At 44.0% G+C, this 18992-nt stretch overlaps 1 pseudogene; it reads left to right on the top strand.

Annotated features, from left to right (window-relative positions):
* Positions 1–17403, top strand: part of LOC129851558 (mRNA export factor-like) — a 31561-nt pseudogene extending 14158 nt beyond the window's left edge.
* Positions 17404–18992: the final 1589 nt, after the last annotated feature.

Here is an 18992-nt window from a genome sequence, read left to right as displayed (position 1 = left end):
GGTCAAGACATGGCAGAAAGTCAAAACCCGGAAAGGGCTAGAAAACAGGAGCAAGAAACAGGCAGGAGCAGGGTGTAACGGGTGTCGTCGTCTGAAGAGGAAGAATCGGACCAAAGCACTGCGTGGTAAGTGTTCATGACTTTTATTGAACTGAACACTGGAACAAAATAACAAAGAGAATAAACGAAACCGAAACAGTCCTGTCAGGTGCAGAAAACACTAAACAGAAAATAACTACCCACAAAGCATCGGTGGGGAAAAGCTACCTAAGTATGGTTCCCAATCAGAGACAACGATAGACAGCTGTCTGAGAACCATACCCGGCCAAAACAAAGAAATACAAAACATAGAAAAAGGAACATAGAATGCCCACCCAAATCACACCCTGACCAAACCAAAATAGAGACTTAAAAAGCTCTCTACGGTCAGGGCGTGACAGTACCCCCCTCCCCCCCAAAGATGCGGACTCCGGCCGCAAAACCTGAACCTATAGGGGAGGGTCTGGGTGGGCATTTCTCTGCAGTGGCGGCTCTGGTCCGGGACGTAGACCCCGCTCCCCCCCTGGCTTGGCCCACTTAGGAGGCGCCCACTTAGGAGGGGGACCCTCGCCGCCGACCCCAGACTGGGCGCCCTCGTAGCGGGCCCCGGACCGAGCGCCCTCGTTGCGGGCCCCGGACTGGGCACCCTCGTTGCGGGCCCCGGACTGGGCACCCTCGTTGCGGGGCCCGGACTAGAGGGCGATTCAGAAGGCTCCGGACTGGAGGGCGACTCGGAAGGCTCGGACTGAAGGGCGATTCGGAAGGCTCCGGACTGCGAAATAATTACAAGTTAGCAATTAAACACCGGAGTGATAGATGTGAAGAAGATGAATGTGCAAGTAGAGATACTGGGGTAAAAAAAGGAGCAAAAAAAAGAAATAACAATATGGGGATGAGGTAGTTGGATTGGCTATTTACAGATGGGCTATGTACAGGTGCAATGATCTGTAAGCTGCTCTGACAGCTGATGCTTAAAGTTAGTGAGGGAGATATGAGTCTTCAGCTTCAGTGATTTTTGCAATTCGTTCCAGTCATTGGCAGCAGAGAACTGTAAGTAAAGGTGGCCAAATGAGGAATTGGCTTTGGGGGTGACCAGTGAAATATACCCGCTGGAGTGTGTGCTACTGGTGGGTGCTGCTATGGTGAACAGTGAGCTGAGATAAGAATGGGGCATGCTTATTTAGGATGGTGAGGAAAACACTTTTTAAGAATAACCAGGCATCGTATACTGACAGAATGAGGTCAATATCCTTCCAGGATACCCGGGCCAGGTCGATTAAAAAGGCCTGCTCGCTGAAGTGTTTTAGGGAGCGTTTGACAGTGATGAGGGGTGGTCGTTTGACCGCAGACCCATTACGGACGCAGGCAATGATCGCTGAGATCGCTGAGATCCTGGTTGAAGACAGAATGATATCTATGAGGGTGCCCGTGTTTACGGATTTGGGGTTTTATCTGGTAGGTTCATTGATCATTTGTGTGAGATTGAGGGCATCTAGCCTAGACTGTAGGACGGCCAGGGTGTTACGCAAGTCTCAGTTTAGGTCACCTAACAGTACCAGCTCTGAAGATAGATGGGGGGCAATCAATTCGCATATGGTGTCCAGGGCACAGCTGGTGGCTGAAGGTGGTCTACAATAAGCGGCAACGGTGAAAGACTTGTTTTTGAAAAGGTGGATTTTTAAAAGTAGAAGTTCGAATTGTTTGGTTATAGACCTGGATAGTATGACAGAACTCTGCAGGCTATCTCTGCAGTAGATTTCCCCCTTTGGCAGTTCTATCTTGTCGGAAAATGTTATTGCTAGCGATGGAAATTTCTGGATTTTTGGTGGCCTTCCTAAGCCAGGATTCAGACACGGCTAGGACATCCAGGTTGGCAGAGTGTGCTAAAGCAGTGAATAAAACAAACTTAGGGGGGAGGCTTCTAATGTTAACATGCATGAAACCAAGGCTTATATGGTTACAGAAGTCAACAAATGAGAGCGCCTGGGAATGGGAGTAGAGCTAGGCGCTGCAGGGCCTGCATAAACCTCTACATCACCAGAGGAACAGAGGAGGAGTAGGATAAGGGTACGGCTAAAGGCTCTAAGAACTGTTCGTCTAGTGCGTTCAGAACAGAGAGTAAAAGGAGCAGGTGTCTGGGCGCGGAAGAATAGATTCAAGGCATAATGTATATACAAGGGTATGGTAGGATGTGAATACAGTGGAGGTAAACCTAGGCATTGAGTGACAATGAGAGATGTTTTGTCTCTAGAGACACCATTTAAACCAGGTGAGGTCACCACGTGTGTGGGAGGGGGAACAATAGGGCTAGCTAAGGCATATTGAGCAGGGCTGACTGGAGGCTCTACAGTGAACTAAGACAATAATCACTAACCAAACAGCAATGGACAAGGCATATTGACATTAGGGAGAGGCATGCGTAGCCGAGTGATCATAGGGTCCAGTGAGTAGCTAGGCGAACTGGAGACACGGCGATTCAGACAGTTAGCGGGCCGGGGCTAGCAGACTAGCAGAACGGCCTTAGGGGGACGTCGCAACGGAAGAGTCTGTTGTAGCCCCCTCGGACGGTTACGTCGGCAGACCAGTCGTGATGGATCGGCAGGGCTCCGTGTAGGCAGTAAAAGGGTCCAGGCCAATTGGCAAAATGGGTATTGTAGCCCAAGAAATTGACTGATGGATCTCTTCAGCTAGCCGGGAGGTGGACCTAGCTCGGGGCTAGCTCCAGGTAACTGGTGCTTGCTTCGGGACAGAGACGTTAGCCAGGAGTAGCCACTCGGATAGCAGCTAGCTAGCTGCGATGATCTGGTGTAAAGGTTCAGCGATTGCGGTAGGAATCCGGAGATGTGGAGATGTTGTAGAGGGACATGTTCTAGACAGCTAGCGGGCCGCGGCTAGCAGGCTAGCAGATGGGCATTCAGGGGACGTCACGACGGAGGAGCTTGTTGAAACCTTTCGGGCGGATTACGTCAGTAGACCAGTCGTGATGGATCGGTGGGGCTCCTTGTCGGCAGTAAAAGCGGCCCAGGCCAAATAGGTATTGTAGCCCAAGGAGTTGCTGAGGAACCTCTTCAGCTAGCCGGGAGATGGGCCTAGCACGAGGCTAGCTCCAGGCTAACTGGTGCTTGCTTCGGGACAGAGACGTTAGCCAGGAGTAGCCACTCGGATAGCAGCTAGCTAGCTGTGATGATCCAGGTGAAAAGGTTCAGAGCTTGCGGTAGGAATTCGGAGATGAGGAGATGTTGTAGAGAAAAAGCAGTCTGATATGCTCTTGGATGAATCGCGCTGTGCAGACTGGCAGGGGTTGACCGGGCTGAGGTTAGCTGATGACCGCTAGCAGTGGCTAACTGACTACTAGCTAGTAGCTAGTTAGCTGGCTAGCTTCTGTTGGGGGTTCCGGTTCTAAAGTATAGAAAATAGCAGATCCATACCACATTGGGTGAGGCGGGTTGGAGGAGAGTATGTTGAAATTGAGGTTAAAAATATTAAAAATATATACAAAATATATACGAAGGGAAAAAAAGATTTATAAATGGGACACGACAAGACAACGACAAAGACGTCTGACTGCTACGCCATCTTGGATTACCAGGACATGTACTCAGAGCATGCACTGACCAACTGGCAAGTGTCTACACTGAGTCTGTAATACCTGCATGTTTCAAGCAGACCACCATAGTCCCTGTAGCACTCACGTCTGTAGCCATGAAGTGCTTTGAAAGTTAACACCATCATCCCAGACCCTCTCGAATTCACATACCGCGCCACCAGATCCACAGATGACGCAATCTCTATTGCACTCCACACTGCCCTTTCCCACCTGTACAAAAGAAACACATACTTGAGAATGCTATTCATTGACTAAGCTCAGCGTTCAACACCATAGTGCCCTCAACACTCCTCCCTAAGCTAAGGACCCAGGGACTAAACACCTCCCTCTGCAACTGGATCCTGGTTTTCCTGATGGGCTGCTATGGTGGTAAGGGAAGGCAACTGCACGACTCTAACACCATCGTTATGTTTGCCGACGATACAGCGGTGGTAGGCCTGATCGCCGACAACAATGAGACAGCCAATAGGGAGGAGGCCAGAGACCTGGCAGTGTGGTGCCAGGACAACAACCTCTCCCTTAACGTGACCAAGACAAAAGGAGATGATCGTGGACTACAGGAAAATGACCCTATTCACATCAGCGGGGCTGTAGTGGAGCAGGTTGAGAGCTTCAAGTTCCCTGGTGACCACTTCATCCAAACACATCAAGACAGTCGTGAAGAGGGCATAACAACACCTATTCCCCCACAGGATACGGAAAATATTTGGAATGGGTTCTCAGATCCTCATAAAGTTATACAGCTGCACCATCGAGAGCATCCTGACTGGTTCCATCACCGCTGATATGGAAACTGTTCTGCATCCGACAGCAAGGCTCTACAGAGGGTAGTGAGTACCGCCCAGTACACCACTCAGGCCAAGCTTCCTGCCATCCAGGACCTCTGTACCGGTACCCCCTGTATATAGCCCCGCTATTGTTGTTTACTGCTGCTCTTTATTTACTTGTTATTCTCATCTCTTACTTGTTTTAGGTATTTCTTAAAACTGCATTGTTGGTTTAGGGCTTGTAAGTAAGCATTTCACTGTAATGTCTACACCTGTTTTTTTTCAGAACATGTGACAAATACATTTTGATTTGATTTGATATACTAAGCGGTGTCAGAGGAAGGCCCTAAAAATTGTCGAAGACTCCAGCCACCCTAGTGATAGATTGTTTTCTCTGCTACCACATGGCAAACGGTACCGGATCGCCAAGTCTCAGCTCAGCTTCTACCCCCAAACCATAAGACTGCTGAACAGTTAATCAAATGACTACCCAGCCTATTTGCATTGGCCACAATTTTTTTTACGCTGCTGCTATTAGCTGTTTATTACCTATGCATAGTCCCTTCACCCCTACCTACATGTACGTATTACCTCAATTACCAACACTAACCTGTACCCCCGCACATTGACTCACTACCGGTACCCCCTGTATATAGCCTCATTATTGTTATTCTATTGTGTTACTATCTTTTTACTTTCGTTTATTTAGTAAATATTTTCTTAACTCTTAATTTTCTTAAAACTGCATTGTTGGTTAAGGCCTGTAAGTAAACATTTCACGGTAAGGTGTTGTATTCGGCGCAAGTGACAAATAAGATTTGATTTGATAAATACCAGACCAGCCCAGTACAACTCACCCCAGCTTGTCTGAGTTTGACCTAATAGTGTGAATCAGGCAATAGTGTGTTCCTCAAGGCATGGTCACACCATAATCAAATCAAGTTTATTTTATATAGCCCTTCGTACATCAGCTAATATCTCGAAGTGCTGTACAGAAACCCAGCCTAAAACCCCAAACAGCAAGCAATGCAGGTGTAGAAGCACGGTGGCTAGGAAAAACTCCCTAGATAGGCCAAAACCTAGGAAGAAACCTAGGGAGGAACCAGGCTATGAGGGGTGGCCAGTCCTCTTCTGGCTGTGCCGGGTGGAGATTATAACAGAACATGGCCAAGATGTTCAAAATGTTCATAAATGACAAGCATGGTCAAATAATAATCAGGAATAAATGTCAGTTGGCTTTTCATAGCCGATCATTAAGAGTTGAAAACAGCAGGTCTGGGACAGGTAGGGGTTCCATAACCGCAGGCAGAACAGTTGAAACTGGAACAGCAGCAAGGCCAGGTGGACTGGGGACAGCAAGGAGTCATCATGCCTGGTAGTCCTGACGTATGGTCCTAGGGCTCAGGTCCTCCGAGAGAGAAAGAAAGAGAGAAGGAGAGAATTAGAGAGAGCCAAGATGTTCAAAATGTTCATAAATGACAAGCATGGTCAAATAATAATCAGGAATAAATGTCAGTTGGCTTTTCATAGCCGATCATTAAGAGTTGAAAACAGCAGGTCTGGGACAGGTAGGGGTTCCATAACCGCAGACAGAACAGTTGAAACTGGAACAGCAGCAAGGCCAGGTGGACTGAGGACAGCATACCCGGTAGTCCTGACGTATGGTCCTAGGGCTCAGGTCCTCCGAGAGAGAGAAAGAAAGAGAGAAGGAGAGAATTAGAGAGAGCACACTTAAATTCACACAGGACACTGGATAAGACAGGAGAAGTACTCCAGATATAACCAACTGACCCTAGCCCCCCGACACAAACTACTGCAGCATAAATACTGGAGGCTGAGACAGGAGGGGTCAGGAGACACTGTGGCCCCTTCCGATGATACCCCCGGACAGGGCCAAACAGGAAGGATATAACCCCACCCACTTTGCCAAAGCACAGCCCCCGCACCACTAGAGGGATATCTTCAACCACCAACTTACAATCCTGAGACAAGGCCGAGTATAGCCCACAAAGATCTCCACCACAGCACAAACCAAGGGGGGGGGGGGCGCCAACCCATAGACTTATGGGTCACATCATTGAGTATTAGCACACACAAATCAGCAAAAATACACTCCCAGTCAAAAAGTATTTTTCTTTATTTTTACTATTTTCTACATTGTAGAATAATAGTTAAGACATTAGAACTATGAAATAACAAATAGGGAATCATGTAGTAACCAAAAATGTGTTGAACAAATCAAAATATATTTTATATTTTATATATCATCCTTTGCCTTGATGACAGCTTTGCACACGCTTGGCATTCTCTCAACCAGCTTCACCTGGAATGCTTTTCCAACAGTATTGAAGGAGTTCCCACATATGCTGAGCACTTGTTGGCTGCTTTTCCTTCACTCTGCGGGTCAGACTCATCCCAAATCATCTCAATTTGGTTGAGGTCGGGGGATTGTGGAGGCCAGGTCATCTGATGCAGCACTCCATCACTCTACTTCTTGGTAGAATAGCCCTTACAGCCTGGAGGTGTGTTGGGTCATTGTCCTTTTGAAAAATAAATGATTGTCCCACTAAGCGCAAATCAGATGGGATGGCGTATCGCTGCATAATGCTGTGATAGCCATGCTGGTTAAATGTGCCTTGAATTCTAAATAAATCACAGACAGTGTCACCAGCAAAGCAAACCACACCATAACACCTCTTCCATGCTTTACAGTGGGAAATACGCATGAAGAGATCATCCGTCTCACAAAGACACTGTGGTTGGAACTAAAAATCTCCAATTTAGACTCCAGACCAAAGAACAAATTTACACCGGTCTAATGTCCATTGCTCATGCTTCTTGGCCCAAGCAAGTCTCTTCTTATTATTGTTGTCCTTTAGTAGTGTCTTCACTATTATTTTACAATGTAGAAAATAGTATAAATAAAGAAAAACCCTTGAAGGAATAGGTGTTCTAAAACTTTTGACCGATAGTGTATATCCAATCGAGGCTTACCTGTGCATGTTTGGATGGCACCAGTTCATAAACTACATCCTGAGTCAACTACATAAAAGCAGTCCTCTGTAAAATTCTCAGAGCCCAATATTGAATGTCTACCCAGAGACCAAGAGGCATCTTTTCCCATGTTGGAGATCCACTGCGCCAAAGTCTCTGCATCATCATGGGGAACCGTTTGAGCATATAATGAGTTGTATTACTGCAACACCTTTCAGCCAGCTGCAGATCGGTTTCAATGGAACAATTTGGTATGTCAACCTAACCTCAACAACAGAGGAATTACTCACAGAAGTGTCAACAGGATAAAATAAGAAAAATAAATGAAATAAAATATGGTACTTGCAATTGGAATGTTATGCTGCTGCCATTGTACCTTGCTGCAATGTGATACTTAAAAGTTGACATCCTCCGGGTCTGTGTCTTTCTCTGTCTCTGCAATGAATGTGAAGATTACAAGGCTGGTTGGTGCTGGTTTATATGGTGTTCTGGATCTAGAAAGGTGGGTGTCTTTCTATTGGTTGCTTCTGTCCTCTTTGTCATTCATCTATCAGAATATGAAGCCATCTAACAAAGCAGGTAATTGAAAGTTGTGACACCATTGCTTGATCAATGCCATCAATGCTGAGGAGGGTGATACCTCAAGACAAAGGGTTGCTTCATGTGCTTGTGGGAAATGGGAAACTGGGAAGTGGGAAGTCGTAAGTCCGACATGAATGTGTTCATTTGCCTTTGAAGTCGGGAACAATTCTTCAACCAGTAAGATTGTAGTTAGCTTGATAAGCTAGCTAAAATGGCTAATAATAAAGTTAGTTAGCTTGCTTAACATTGACATATGCCAAACTAGCTACATTCTCCATATTGATAACATTGTAATTGTCAAAAAATGGATTTGTTGTCGTCTTTTTGTTGAAAAGGTAAAAGATCAGTGGTGAAACGTCACAACTTGGCAACTCAGGTAACAACAGTTTCCCACTAATAATTCCGACTTGGAGGGTCGTTCAAGTGAAATTTCCCACTGGGAACTAGCAGCTTGCGATAACTCTGATAGCATGTGAACGCGGCAAAAAAGCAGCGGGGAAACATGTTGCATTATAATATTAATTGAAGCACATTACTTCCCTTTTGATCTTGATTCACATGTGAAATGGGCAAGCTAGAGCAAGTTTATCGCCTCAGTTTCTCTTTAGATGTGCACCTTGAGAGTTTTGTATTCTGAGATCCCATGCTGAGAAAAGTTGTTATTCTATGTTACTTCTGTAAAAGTATGTTGTGGGTGTGCAGGCTTCCCAAAACCCACCCATATCAGTAATATTACTGAAATTACAGTCATATTAAATTGAAATTAATAGAATGTAATCCTCAACACAACACCATGTTAGTAGTGTCAGGTAATTTGGGAAAATTCTGAAAACATTAAAAGCCAAGTAGTCTACACTGTCAGTCAGATTTCCAATCAGAAGTTTGTATCATTGCATGCAGTTTCCATTTTAAATTATAAGAAATAATATTGATAATTTGATAGTATGGGGACATTGCAAAACAAAATTATTTAAATTTCTATGAAAAATACAACATGCAAAACCTTACATCATTTGTCTGTGACAGTTGAAGTTGAGTACTGGCACAGGTGGGTTTTGACTACATGGGATGCAGCTAATGTCAGAAGTGTCTTTTCGTATCAGGTTAGCATCGTTAGGTTAAGGTTCAGAAAAGCTAAAATACAAAAATTCTCCCAGACATGACTCGGACAGGCAACTTTTGATGTCACTTTGACTTAGCTGCATCCCTTCTAACCATGACCACACAGGTGACACATTTCCATAGCATGGCTATTAGCCATCCATCTATTGTTGTGAAATATATCTATATGGGGTCATGTAAATTAGTTAAATCATAGGGTGTCAGGTAAAATCTTCCTAGTGTAGATAGGTAAGAAAGGTGTTCACCGTAGCTGGTGCTAGCGCTTTTGATTCAGTAACGTTACTTGTTAGTATCATCAAATAGACCATGGAAGATTATCAATTGGACAGAAGTCCGTCATCTCAACTCCTCCATCCTCCTCGGTGGCCCAGAAACCGCTAAGTGGTTGAGGGATTGAGGAGAGTGTCAATTCGTTAGTAGGTGAACAAAGAAGTCTGCTCCCCTCCTCGATTACCTACTTCGACAGAGGATGCACAAGGGTAACCTCACACGGAAGTGTTTTAAAATCCGCCACACCCCCTTTGACTCAGCTGTTTTCTCTAAGAAAAAAGCATGCACACAGTTAAATACAATATGCTACTTATCCTTTTATCTATAAAATGTCTTGCACAACTAGCTACATTTGTTTTTATCACTTTACACATTTATTCTGGGATTCCACCCCTCAGGGATTCTTAAAAGACAAGACAATCTCAACTATTGTTTCACAAATATTTTGAAGTACATATATTTTTTCTTCAGAAAATGCAACTAACTCGTTAGCATTTTGGCATGTTTTCTAGATTCAGAACATAAAACAACAGTTATAAAACAAACATCTAGCATAGCAGATACTTCAATAATTTAACCATATTTTGCAGAAGATTGATTTAAATATTTTTTCGGAATATTAACAACAACAACAAAATATTTTATGGGGGTTAGCATCAGTGACAGAGTTGACAACAGATAGGCCTACTCAAAAACAAACATATTTTAGCCTCTAAAAATACATGTTCAATACAAACATTTGTCAAATATAGAGAATTATTAATTTGAAAATCCCCAATAAAAACATAAACATTCAATATAATCTATCAGCACTCTGACGGAGTTGACGTTAGACAAAAATCTGACGGTGTTTATGTTTTATGGAGTTGCCACATTTTTCTTCTTCATTCAAGTGGTATACACAGTAGCAATTTAGTTTTTCCTCAGTTGCTTTAATAAGACTTTAAAACCTAATTAAAATAAACATATTTGACAATTCATATTCTATCTTAATCTATCAGGGAGCTGGAGTTTACAGTTTATGGTTGTGGCCATGGTGATATATTGTTTATTTAAATCTATCAAAAGTAAAGGACTTTACAGACCATGAAGAAGAGGTCCTTATGGTATAGCTGAATTGGCCAAATCTCCAGACAATTTTTTTAGGAATCACAGTGTTAATATAAATATTCTTTAAAGTCAGAGGGCTATTGCAACAATCTACATAAGATCCTTTTTCAGTTACTATAAATATTGCAAGTTTTTAGAATTTGAAACACTTTTTTGGAGAGTTTGAAATTAGGATCCTTTACTCTAGCGAGTAATTACTCACGCTTTCCCCGGCGTGGTTTTGGGTCGACCACTGGAATCAGTTTAAATGCCCTGGGTGGTACGAACAAAGGATCCGCTTCGGGGAAGTCATATTCCTGGTCGTAATGCTGGTAGTGCTGGTGAGTTACCGCCTCTCTGATATCCAATAGTTCTGCCCGGCTGTATGTAATAACACATAACATTTTCTGAGCTAACAATGTAAGAAATAATACATTAAAAAAACTAAATATGGCAAAGTTTCATAAGAACTAGAAGCGAGGCAGCCCTCTCTGTCGACATCATCTTTTCAATTATTTTAAATTCTAGCTGCATTATCTCTGCTACAGGACGTTGAGGTCACCTCGCCACCTGATGACAGCATCAGCTGCATGGCTTTCATTCCGCCCACCATGCCAGGAAACTTCCACATTCAAGGATCCTGGGCCAATGACGTGAGTGATTGTCACTATAAGTTGAATCAGGTTGGAAGTAGTCCTGGTTTGGAACAACAGTATGCACATCACATCTATAGCTCTCCAGAACCATGGTTGGTGACTGCTGTCTTAATTGCTCTCTGTGTGCCCTAACCAAAGGTGCAGTGCTGGGAGGTGCAGGACAATGTGCAGACCATCCCTAATACCCTGACTACACCGCTCGCGTCACGTGCGTGAGCGTTGCAAAATAAACATATATTTTATTCAATTATTGCACCCACACTGCTCGCGCACGCCAACGAGCGTCTGCGTTGCCAAGGGCTAAAATAGAAGTTATTCCTATTTCTGACGCAGATCGCGCTCCAAGTCCTGCCTCTCCAATCTCCTCATTGGTTTATAGAAGCAGGTACCCACGTGCCTTCTCCTCATTGGTTATACCCACGTGGGTGATTGAAAGACAAACTGTTTTGCCGGTTGTCGAGGTAATACTATGAAAGTGTAGATGCCAATCACCATAAAAGTTCAAAGATGGAAAAGCCTGGAAGGAGGAGAGATGACTAGAAACGATTCGGTTGACCCTTTTATGTGTGGATTAATTGTCAGAATAGAGGACCTTGTGCATTTCAGGTAAAATTACAACTCAATGTTTATATCCCAGGACAAATTAGCTAGCAACAGAAAGCTAGCTAAATAGGACAAATTAGCTAGCAAGTGCAAGCTAACTAGCTAAATTGCCATACATGTTTAATGCTTTTTGACCTGTCCCCAAATTAATGTCATTGGTTCAAAGTTTGTTTTGATATTTTAACCTGCATGTCGCGTTTGGTGTAGGGGGACAAAATAAATGTATGCACGATAGCGTGCAAAGGCGCATGCACGCAGCGTGCGAAGGCGCATGCACGGTTTGGGTTTCGTGGCCCAGCAGATGCACACTGGTCATGTACTGGACATTTGCTGGAGTGATGTAAGCCTGGCATAACACAGTAGAACTGCACGCACAGAGAATTATGAACATACTATTGCTCACACAGCTACTGCCTTAAAACTACAATACATTTAAGATGCTGGATGAGGAATGAGAAACAATGCTATGTCGGTGTCTTGGAAATGGGAATATAAAATACCTGGATTCCAGGGTCTGATTATACACTTTTCTGTTTAAACAGGATGGAAGCAAAGTCTTGTCGGATTCCTGTGACAACACAGCTAAGATGTGGGACCTGAACAGAAAGCAGGTTGCACAGGTAACAACCTCCTCTCTCTTTTCAACCACATTGCCCTAACAGACTAATAACATAAGGATGATGATAAAATGATCTTGATGAAAACCCACGTTTACCTCCTAGCACGATGGCACTGGATAAAAACTCCTAACTACAGCTGTATTATGACGGGCAGCTGGGACAAAACACTGAAGACCGTCATTCTAAACATTTGAGAATCGTCATCTCTCAGAATGTTATAAAATGCACTTTCGAAGTCATTGGTTCTAATTACAAAAGGAGGATGTTAGATGTGATGACCTCCTTCCCTCATCTCTTTGTCCCCCCCTCAGTTCTAGGACACATGCTCCCCCAATCCCATAATGTCTCTGCAGATACCAGAGAGAAGCTAGTGTGCATATGTGGTGTACCCCATAGCAGTGCTGGCCATAGCAGAGAGAGGCCTTCCCTTTCATTTTCTCTTAATCACATATTGTTTCTCTCTCTCTCTCTGTATAATGTTCATCTTAACATCATCCTGAGCATTTGCAGCCTCGGTTCTTCATGAATGTCCTCTGAATTCCCTTGTTGAACTTTCTCTACAGCATCGCTGTGTGGAAATATTTAAGGACCAGCAGGCTTTACACAGGCTTTGCACTGGGGGTCGCATGGCTATCCGCTACATTAACCCCCCAAACCTGTGTGACCACATAGAAGGCTCAAGTTTTGGAATTCAAAGTCCCAGTAAGATTATTGAATTGTGATGTACCTGTCTATGGGTTTTTTGTTGCAGAGCCAAGGACAACTTTATTTAAGTGTCACAGGTCCAATGGCACCAACACTGCTACCCCACGACCCTGTTACTGGAGAGCTACCTTCCTGTAGGTTTTCACTCCAACCCCATTTGTAACTAACCTGATTCAGAGTATCAACCAGGTAATTATTAGAATCTGGTGTGCTAGATTACAGTTGGACCGAAAACCTACAGGACGGTATCTCTCCAGGAACAGGGTTGACGAGACCTGCTGTATATACTGTATGTTGCCTTGTCTTTATTCAGTAATGCAATGGTGCCTTTCTTTACATGAGTAGTTGTCAATTAGTCTCAAACTAAACAATGTAGCATTGATCTCTCTCCCTACCATATTTTCTATATCTTTCTCTCTCTCTCTTAACCCCCCCCCCTCTCTCTTGCTCTCCCCCCGTTTCTCCCCCTCTACCTCACTCTCTCAGGTGAATGCTATCTCCTTCCACCCTGTCCACGGTACAATATCCACTTTGGGACCTGACAGACGCTTCAGCTTCTGGGACAAAGATGCCCGCACCAAGTTAAAGACCTCAGAGCAGCTGGACCATCCAATCACCACTTGCTGCTTCCACAACAACGGCAAAATATTAGTTGTTGATTTCACTAAAATAATAAATCTACTGTATGCCTATTGTATTGTCTTATACCCGTTTGTGTTAGCACTCTAATGCAGTCAGTTGCTAACTCATGTCATCTCTGAACACCCAGGAGCATGAGTACTACAATCCCCAGAAAAATAACTACATTTTCCTGCCGAATGCTGCTGAGGTAAGAGATATGGTGAGCGAGGGACAGTTGTTGTCTGTAACCTCAGAGACAATGTCGCCTGATGGGGCTGCCCCCCTTCCTCAGTGCTGTTGTGACACTCGCTGGGACCTTCATCAGCATCCCATGGTTGTTCGAATGCAGGGAGGCAGGCTGTCACTAGTTTTGCTCTGTTAAAAGTAGTGTGATAGAGGTTTTCAGTGCTGCTGTGTAGTGCTAAGTTTGAGGTTGCATGTGTACTGACTTGAAGTCAGGCTGTCAGTTTTGGTTTAACCTATGCTTTGCATATAGGCTCCCTTAGCCCATGAAGGGTCAGTGATTTCCTAGAATGGAGAAGGCTCGATTTGAGAACTGAATTTGTAGGAAAAAGAAGGATTTTCAGTGCCTTTCTAAACACCTGGACCTATGGTGGTGGTGTTGCATACTGAGCATGGACCAATCAGAGGAGACTACCCACCCAGTATTGATGACAGCTGTGTGACTATTTTTTTTTATTTCACCTTTATTTAACCAGGAAGGCCAGTTGAGAACAAGTTCTCATTTACAACTGCGACCTGGCCAAGATAAAGCAAAGCAGTGCGACACAAACAACAACACACAGAGTCAATAACGCAATAGAACAAAAGGTCTATATACAGTGTGTGTAAATGGCGTGAGTAGGTAAGGCAATAAATAGGCCATAGTAGCAAAGTAATTACAATTTAGCAAATTTACACTGGAGTGATAGATGTGCAGATGAGGATGTGTAAGTAGAAATACTGGTGTGTGTAACGCCTGTCGTCGGAATGAGTGGACCAAAGCGCAGCGTGAAAAGTGTTCATGATTTTATTTATTATCAAAAAACACTCGAACAAAGTAACACAACGAAAGCGAACAGTCCTGTCAGGTAACAGAGACTAAACAGAAAATAACTACCCACAAAACACAGGTGGGAAAAAGGCTGCCTAAGTATGATTCCCAATCAGAGACAACGATAGACAGCTGCCTCTGATTGGGAACCACACTCGGCCAAAAACAAAGAAATAGAAAACATAGAAATAAAGAAACTAGAATGCCCACCCTAGTCACACCCTGGCCTAACCAAAATAGAGAATAAAAGCCTCTCTATGGCCAGGGCGTGACAGTGTGCAAAAGAGCAAAAAAAGTAAATAAAAACAATATGGGGATGAGGTAGGTAGTTGGATGGGCTATTTACAGATGGGCTGTGTACAGCTGCAGAGATCGGTAAGTTGCTCAGATAGCTGATGCTTAAAGTTAGTGAGGGAGATATAAGTCTCCAACTTCAGCGATTTTTGCAATTCGCTCCAGTCATTGGCAGCAGAGAACTGGAAGGAAAGGCGGCTAAAGGTGGTGTTGGCTTTGGGGATGACCAGAGAGATATACCTGCTGGAGCGCGTGCTACGGGTGGGTGTTGTTATGGTGACCAGTGAGCTGAGATAAGGCAGAGCTTTACCTAGCAAAGACTTATAGATGACCTGGAGCCAGTAGGTCTGGTGACGAATATGTAGCGAGTGCCAACCGACAAGAGCATACAGGTCGCAGTGGTGGGTGGTAGATGGGGCTTTGGTGACAAAACGGATGGCAATGTGATAGACTGCATCCAGTTTGCTGAGTAGAGTGTTGGAGGCTATTTTGTAAATGACATCGCCGAAGTTGAGGATCGGTAGGATGGTCAGTTTTACGAGGGTATCTTTGGCAGCGTGAGTGAAGGAGATTTTGTTTTGAAATAGGAAGTAGATTCTAGATTTAATTTTGGATTGGAGATGTTTAAAAACCTCTTTGAGCTAGGTGGGACGCTAACGCCCTGTTTATCAAACGTGTTGGAAAAACTTGTTAAAAATCAACTGACTGACTTTCTGTAGTATTCTCTTGGGTATGCAATCTGGTTCCCGCTCAGGTCATGGATGTGTCACTGCAACCTTAACGGTCCTCAATGATGCCACCATTGCCCTTGATTCTAAGCAATATTGTGCTGCTATTTGTATTGATTTGGCCAAAGCTTTTGATATGGTAGAGCATTCCATTCTTGTGGGCCGGCTAAGGAGTGTTGGTGTCTCTGAGGGGTCTTTGGCCTGGTTTGCTGACTACCTCTCTCAAAGAGTGCAGTATATAAAGTCAGAACATCTGCGTTCTCAGCCACTGCCTGTTAACAAGGGAGTACCCCAAGGCTCAATCCTAGGCCCCACGCTCTTCTCAATTTGCATCAACAACATAGCTCAGGCAGTAGGAAGCTCTCTCATCCATTTATATGCAGATGATACAGTCTTATACTCAGCTGGCCCCACCCCGGATTTTGTGTTAAATGCTCTACAACAAAGCTTTCTTAGTGTCCAACAAGCTTTCTCTACCCTTAATTAAACTTGTTCTGAACACCTCCAAAACAACGGTCATGTGGTTTGGTAAGAAGAATGCCCCTCTTCCCACAGGTGTTATTACTACCTCTGAGGGTTTAGAGCTTGACATAATCACCTAATACAAGTACTTGGTAGTATGGCTAGACGGTGCACTGTCCTTCTCTCAGCACATATCAAAGCTGCAGGCTAAAGTTACATCTAAACTTGGTTTCCTTTATCGTAACCGCTCCTCTTTCACCCAAGCTGACAAACTAACCCTGATTAAGATGACCATCCTACCCATGCTGATTACGGAGACATACTTTATCGATCGGCAGGTAAAGGTGCTCTCAAGCGGCTAGATGTTCTTTACCATTTGGGCATCATATTTGCCACCAATGCTCCTTATAGGACACATCGCTGCACTCTATACTCTTCTGTAAACTGGTCATCTCTGTATACCCGTCGCAAGACCCACTGGTTGATGCTTATTTATAAAACCCTCTTATGCCTCACTCACCCGTATCTGAGATATCTACTGCAGCCCTCATTCTCCACATACAACATCCGTTCTGCCAGTCAAATTATGTTAAAGGTCCCCAAAGCACACACATCCCTAGGTCGCTCCTCTTTTCAGTTCGCTGCAGCTAGCGATTGGAACGAGCTGCAACAAACACTCAAACTGACAGTTTTATCAGTTTGACCTTTGTGCTGATGACTTTGCCCAATAACCATTTTGCCCAAATACCATGTTTTTGTGCTGCTACCATCTTGTGTTGCTACCATGTTGTTGTCATGTTGTGTTGCTACCATGCTGTGCTGTCGTGTTTTGCTGTTATTTTGTTGTTTTAGGTCTCTCTTTATGTAGTGTTGTGTCTCTCTTGTTGTGATGTATGTTTTCCGATATTTATATTGTATTTTTTTTAAATAAAAAATAAATCCCAGGCCCCTGTCCCCGCAGGAGGCCTTTTGCCTTTTCATAGACAGTCATTGTACATAAGAATTTGTTCTTAACTGACTTGCCTAGTTAAAAAAAGGTTAAATACAAATAATTTAAAAAACTGGAACAAACATGACCATGATGCTCTTTTATGTCTGTGCTTTAATCTACGTGGCCACTAGGTGGAGTGTTCTGCCTTTGTGCCTGTGGTGATCCAGACAGAGACAAAGAAAGGTTGGGAGGTCATTTGAGGATCAAATTAGTGGTTTGATTCATCAGGTGAGTGCTTTGAGTGGTAAAGAAGCCTGGGATTGAGGGTTTATCAGTTGAATATGAATCAGGGGTGGTGGGGAGCTATAAAGGCCATGTGTGAAAGATGGACTGGTCATGGTGAAGGTGTGAATGAAATGCATTTTATTGTGGTCATTAGAGTGTTACCTCACTGCCGGCCAGGGCCTAGGTACTTAGCAGATGTGCACCAATGCACCAAGGTTGGGAAGTTACAGTGTTACTGTCCACTGGCTCCTCACAAACTGTTGTGTGCTTGCATCAAAAAGGCTTTGGGCATTAAAACAAACCAATGTTTTCAGCCACACAGGCCACAATCCATCATTTGGAACTCGTAGGCATAAGAATATGTACTGATGTATATAATGGTGTTACTGATTGATACTACTGAATGTAAATGTAACATAAAAATGGAGATGTAACATGTTTGGATGTGGGCCTAGAGTAATGGGTCTCTTTCTCTCAGTGTGGTGTCAAGTAGGATCTTATTTGGTTCTGTTGTTCTTATTTTACGTGTGGAGTTCAGACCTTGAGCTGTCTATTGATGTTCTGTATTATGTCATGTTCTATGTTTTGTGTGGACGTTTGAACCCAGGAAGAGTAGCTGCGGTGTCAGCAACAGCTAATTGGGATCCTAATAAAACACAACAAAAATACTAGACCCCAACATTTCATTACCCTCTCCACGCCATCTTTTCATAAATCCATGTGATTGTCATTGTGTCAATTATTCATAGGAGTCAATAAGCTGTACCATGCTCCTGTAGTAATTAGAGGTGCTATAAATATACTGGCAAAGTCATGTTTTATTCAGGGGTAAAGGTAGTGACCCACACTCATTCCAATTGTACTTGCACTGGCATGTTCTCCGGACCCTAGTCAGCCCTAACTGATGTTTGTTCCTCTGTACAATCAAACAATCAATTATATTATATTGGAGTCAGGATTCTCTCAATGGTGCAGCTGTAGAACCTTTTGAGGATCTGAGGACCCGTGACAAATCTTTTCAGTCTCCTGAGGGGGAATAGGTTTTGTCGTGCCCTCTTCACAACTGTCTTGGTGTCGCTTGAAACATGTTAGTTTGTTGGACACCAAGGAACTTGTCTTGTTGTCCTGGCACCACACGGCCACGTCACTGACCTCCCTATAGGCTGTCTCGTCGTTGTCGTGATCAGGCCTATCACTGTTGTTTCATTGGCAAACTTAATGGTGGTGTTGGAGTGGTGCCTGGTCATGCAGTTATGAGTGAACAGGGAGTACAGGAGGGGACTCTGCACGCACCCCTGAGGGGCCCCCGTGTTGAGGATCAGCATGGTGGATGTGGTGTTACCTACCCTTACCACCTGGGGAAAGCCCATCAGGAAGTCCAGGATCCAGTTGCAGAATGAGGTGTTTAGTCCCAGGGTCCTTAGCTTAGTGATGAGCCTTGAGGGCCCCAAACAAAACCACATTTGGAAGGTAAAAAACAAATCTGAACCAATCACAGGCGTCTATATTTCATAAGTTTGGACAGTACAGTACACTACAGTACAGCACAGTACAGTAGAGCACA

The sequence above is a fragment of the Salvelinus fontinalis genome, chromosome 3 (genome assembly GCF_029448725.1).
Source record: "Salvelinus fontinalis isolate EN_2023a chromosome 3, ASM2944872v1, whole genome shotgun sequence".
Lineage (NCBI taxonomy): Eukaryota > Metazoa > Chordata > Actinopteri > Salmoniformes > Salmonidae > Salvelinus > Salvelinus fontinalis.
The sequence above is the reverse complement of the archived record's forward strand: the minus strand, read 5'-3'. Positions and strand labels throughout refer to the sequence as shown.